Genomic DNA, 6,000 nt, shown 5'->3' on the forward strand with positions numbered 1-6,000 from the left:
CTAATTTAGCTAGTGCATCGGCGAACTGGTTTTCTTCTCTTGGCAAATACGTATATTCCACTTCATCTAGTTGCTCCGTGAGAGTTTCTAAATGAGCTTGATACGTAGCGAGACTTTCACTCCTCACTTTCCATCTCTTAGAGATTTGGTTAATGATTAGTGAAAAGTCACCGTAGATTCTGAGTTTCTTGATTCCCAAGGCGACAGCTGTTTCTAATCCCAAAATGCATGCTTCATATTCTGCGGCATTGTTGGTGACATCAAAGTCGAGCTTCATGGAAATTGGGATGTGTTCTTCATTGGGGGATACGAGCAAGAATCCCACGCCACATCCTTTTTGGTTTGAAGCTCCATCGAAATAGAGCGTCCAACTATCGTCTTGGTCATGAGTAAATCTTCGTCAGGGAAATCGTACTCATTTTCTTCTTTTTCAGCTTCTTCTAGTGGAAAGTCTGCTAAGAAGTCAGAAACTGCAGAACCTTTGATGGCCTTTTGTGGCACAAATCTCAAGTCAAATTGAGCTAGATTGACTATCCACCTTGATAATCTGCCGTTGAGTGTTGCTTTCTCAAACAGGTATTTGAGAGGATCCATCTTAGACACGACATGGACTGTATGAGTGAGCATGTAATGTCTTAGTTTCTGTGCGGCCCATACAAGTGCGAGACACAACTTCTCGAGAGGCGTGTATCGCGTCTCATATCCTTGGAGTTTCTTGCTCAGGTAATAAATTGCATTCTCCTTGCTTTCGATCTCTTGTGCTAGCATTGCTCCCATCGTTTTTCTTGTGACCGTAAGGTAGAGTCGAAGAGGAAAGTCAGGTATTGCTGGCGCTAGCACGGGTGGGTTTGCCAAATACTCTTTGATTTTGTCGAAAGCCTTTTGGCAGTCATCATCCCATGCGATTGGGACATTCTTCTTGAGCTTTTTGAATATAGGTTCACATATCGCTGTGAGCTTTGATATGAACCTGCTTATGTACTGCAACCTTCCAATGAAGCTTTGAATCTCCTTCTCGTTTTTGGGTGGTGGCATGGCCATGATCGCTTTTACTTTTGAAGGATCTATTTCAATCCCTCGGGAACTGATCACATATCCAAGTAATTTGCCTGCCGTGACTCCGAATGCACATTTTGCTGGATTTAATCTCATGTTGTACTTACGAAGTCTTTCAAAAAACTTGCGAAGTGCGACGATATGGCCTGGGTGATCCTTAGACTTGACAATCATATCATCGACATAGACCTCCACCTCTTTGTGCATCATGTCATGTTACAGTGCTGTAGCTGCTCTTTGGTAGGTGGCACCCGCGTTTTTCAACCCGAATGGCATTACTGTATAGCAATATGTACCCCACTGTGTGATGAATGTGGTTTTCTCCATGTCTTCTTCGGCCATCAATACCTGATTATATCCGGCGTAACCATCCATGAATGACAGGAGTGCATGGTTTGCTGTATTATCGACCAGAATGTCAATGTGAGGTAGAGGGAACCCATCTTTTGGGCTTGCTTTATTGAGATCCCTGTAATCAACACACATTCTGACCCTTCCATCCTTCTTTGGAACTGGAACCACATTTGCTATCCATTTCGGATACTTGGATACTTTGATGAAACCTACGGCCAATTGTTTTCTGATTTCTTCCTTGATTTTAAGAGCCACATCTGGTTTCATTCGGCGCAACTTTTGTTTGACAGGCTTCATACCTGGAATGAGTGGTATCGTATGCTGAGCTATATCCCTATAAATTCCTGGCATATCTTGGTACGACCAAGCAAATACATCAACAAATTCACTAAGCAAGTTATTCAGCTCTTTGCGTTCATCTTGACTTAGTGTTAATCCAATTTTTACTTCTTTAACAGTCGTATCATTGGAAATGTTAACTGTTTCTGTATCTTCAATAACTGCTGTTTTATTTTCGTGTTCTTCCATTTCTTTTATTATTTCTTTGTCATTTTTATCATTAGCAAAGCAATATTGATCAGGGCTAGGGGAATGGCACACATCGTAAGCAAAGGTACTCATTTTATTGAATTCACTGGCTAATACATCAAGAGAGGCAAGGTCAGCTGGGACCTCACCATAATTACTAGGACTAGAAGGATAGGACTCAATAAGAGATTCAAGGTTGAACTCTATAGCAGAAAGAGGGTCGGCCTCAGACTCTAAGGACTCATCTACAGACTTAGACTCAGACTCGGACTCGGACCCAGATGATTCGGACTCATCAAACATAGGACCCTCGCCAGCGGTTATTTCCAACTTCTCTCCACTCGGCGTAGTGATCCTCAATGTCTTGCGCCATCCCCTTGAAACGTTGTCAGCTTGGAAGATTAACTCGGAGGGGTCGAAATCCTTGTTCGCTATGACGGCTTGAACAAGCTCGGAGTTATCATTGCAGACCGACTTGGATTCATTTTTCTCCATTCCAAAAAGAAGATTGATTCCTAGATCATCAGAGTTCAGGCTATTTGACTTGTCGGCTGTGGAGAGCTCTTCATCGATGAAGTCACAATCGAGGAATACCTCGAATCCCGGTTCACGGATCCCATTATGGACAAATGGTTCAGGGAATTCATAGCATGGGAAGTTTTCCCCTTCTTTGATGTACTGGCCGTTGAGGGTGAACGGATATGGATCCATGGCCATTTCCGTCTTCGTGATTCGAGCGTTGTTGCGAGCCTTCATTTTCGATGCAGCTTGTTTCAAATCTTCCTTTGTTGGCTCGAATCCTAAGCCGAAAGTATCCTTCTTGAGCGCACCGGGATGGCCCCAAGATTTAGCCATTTTCTTCTTGAGCCCAAGGGTCATTCCAGGGAAGTGACCTTGCTTCTTTAGAATGGCATTGATACTGGTATTTGAGTAGGGATCGAAGTCGATATGGCACTTTTCCTCTTCTTCGATCACAAGAACATCATCTATTGAAAACCCCCAAAGATCTTCATCTTCTTCGTCATGTTCAACATGGACGATAGGAGTATCAATAACTTGAATATGCATAGGAGAAGCATCGATAGTAATCGGAACCCCTCCAACTATGGCTTTCACTTTCTGGTGGAGCGATGACGGAATCGCCTTTAGCTCATGAAGCCAAGGGCGTCCTAATAACAGATTGAAAGAGGCCTTAATGTCTACCACCTGAAACTTGGTGCGACGTTCAATGGCCCCAGTAGTTATATTCAATATGATAGTACCCACGGCTTGACGGCGAGTATTATCGTAAGCTCGAATCCCTTGAGTGGAAGGAGTCAATTCTTCATTCTTTATACCCAACTTCTTTGCAGTACGGAGTGGGCACACATTGATTGCAGAGCCATTATCAACCAGGCTCATAGGAACATTCATCTGCCTACACACTACAGTGAGGTGTAAGGCCTTATTATGTTGGTCCCCTTCCGGGGGGAGATCCTTATCAGAAAAGGAAATCAGATTGCTAGTACTCGGCAGTTCAGTAGTGAGAAAGTTGACCAACCCTTGAGGAGTCATGTCATCATCAACTCCTATCTTCACCAGAGCATTCATTACAGCCTTTCGATGCTCGTGGGAAGTGGCCAAAAGCTTCCATACATTCATCTCCACCTTGGTCTTTTGTAGCTGTTTGACCACATCGCTATTCACAGGGTCGATGGGATCAACTATCGGATTTGATTGTGGTGGAGGTGGAGGTGGGTTAGGTTGTTGCAACCGTCCACTTCTGGTGAGAACCCTGACCTCAAGGTCCCCCCAAACATCTTCACTGGTGCCGAGAGATGAACAGGCTATGTCTTTGAGATAGACGTCTTCATCATCGCTATCCCAGATCCCATTCACTTCTTCAGTGCTTGAGATAAACACAACTTCCGGCAGAGGTTCATTCACAGATTGAATGAGTATTGACGGATCAAAGGAGACTTCATCTCCCATGATAGCCAGAGCATCAGAAAGAGGACCTGTTTGAATGTTAGGCTTCTTGCCCCCTGCAGGGACAGGAAGTTGATTAGCATCAATCAGGTCTTGGATTGCGTCTTTCAGCCTCCAACACATCTCAGTGTTATGACCCTTGCCTTGATGATACTTGCAATAAGCATTGGGGTCATAGTTAGCGGTCCTATTCTCAGGTCGAGGTTCTGGAAATGGTCCGATTGGCATAATCAGTCCCTGACCATGAAGACGGTCATAAGCAGCATCATAAGTCATTCCCAAAGGCGTATAAACCCTCCTTTGCCTTTGGAATCTTTGAGGAGGAGCATTAAGGGCCAGCACATCATTGATGTTGATATTGTTGGTAGCATTATTGGGCTTAGAAGACGAAGAAAAAGGAGTGTCGTTCTTCTTGTTTTTCCAAGTGCTGTTGTTATTGTTGTTACCAACAGACTTCATCAGTTCGTCTTTGATATTGATTCCAATATCGTATACAGCATCAAAGGTACTTAGAGGCAGAAACTTCAGGTGTTGCTTGTACTTATGAGTCAGGTTGGCAATGAACAAGCGAACCATTTCCTTCTCCTTGGGAGGATCCACCAAGAGCGCAACTGTTTCTCTCCACCTTCTTAAGTAAGTGGTGAAGCCTTCATTCTCTTTTTGTTTGAGAATGGAGAGTTCACGTTCAGAAGTCTTGGCCTGGATGTTACACTTGTACCGATTCATAAAGCTTTCAGTAACATCCTCCCAGGTCGCGACGTGCTTGGATTCTAGAGAATAGAACCACTGTTGACAGGCATGTTCTAAGGAAAGAGGAAACACTGTGGGGAAGAGTGTCAAATCTACTCCCTCAAGAGCCATAGTTGCAGAAAAAGCCTTCAAATGGAAAAGTGGATTATCAGTAGGCTTGAACTTGGGAATATCAGCAGTGGAAAACTTCTCAGGAAGCTTTTCTCTTATAGACGAGGAGGTGATAGGCTGTTCCACATAAGTGAACTCTTCAGAAATCTTGCTCATTTGTTCCTTGATCTTGTCCATCGCAGCAGTAGTGACACTGTTTTGCTTGTCTTGCTCTATAGTGCTGACTCTAGTAGTGAGTATCTGCATCATGTCAGACAATCTTTCGATTGTCCTGTTGAGGTTCTCGATGTCTTCCTTAGTGGCCATTGGTTGAAAGTAGACTGGAGACGGATCTTGTGGAGATGACTGAGGTGATTTCCTTGTACGCCTCTTTGGTATAAGAGGTTGTTGAGGTATGGACTCGAGCCGTAACAATCTACCCTTTCTTCTTGCCCAATTGCTGTGACACCGAAACAAACACACTTTTAATGACCAAACTTGACCTTAACCTATCCGGATTAAACAAAAGGAATTTTTTTTTTAACTTATTTTATTGAAGCTCTACTTAAAAAAGAAAAACATGGGAGGATACCATCCGACTTACTCCGAAAAAAAAAACGACACAAAACAAGACTTCCCTAAAATGCAGTCAAAAGTGGTGCACGACTAAAAAAAAAGTGTGTGGACATAATATGTGAGTGATTAGGTGAGGTTATAGACGCGTGTTTTGACCGTATAGCTAGACACAACTCAATACTGGACACAAAATTCGAGAAAAAAGACTGACGGGACACTTTCCTGGGCACCGTGTCACGGTGCAGACTGTCGTGACACGGTGCAGTCTACCGTCAGACGGTAGACATTCCCGTGTCACGGCACTGTTCACCGTGACACAGAAGAACATGCCTTGACACGGTGCGCAGTTCCAGGTCAGTTTTTGTGATTTTTCAGATTTTAATCGATTTTAAGTCCGTACTAATTACTATGTGAGAATAAAAACCCTCGGTCATGGGTTAAACAAAAAGAGCAAACACATGAGGGTTAGCACAAAAAAAACACATAGCATTTAGGCACGATGATGTAAAAAAAGTTCGCAACCTAAAGTCAAGATCTATGTTCAACTATTGGTCAAGCTTTGGGTGTCAAAAGGGTACCATGGTTAAGAGTTTGGACGCGTTAGCAAGGCAGCCTCTCTTGAGGGTGTATGCCAACGGGCGGCTCCGCGAGTTCGTGATGAAATCGAACTCGACTCCA

The sequence above is a fragment of the Chenopodium album genome, chromosome 7 (genome assembly GCF_948465745.1).
Source record: "Chenopodium album chromosome 7, dcCheAlbu1.1, whole genome shotgun sequence".
Taxonomy (NCBI): Eukaryota; Viridiplantae; Streptophyta; class Magnoliopsida; order Caryophyllales; family Amaranthaceae; genus Chenopodium; species Chenopodium album.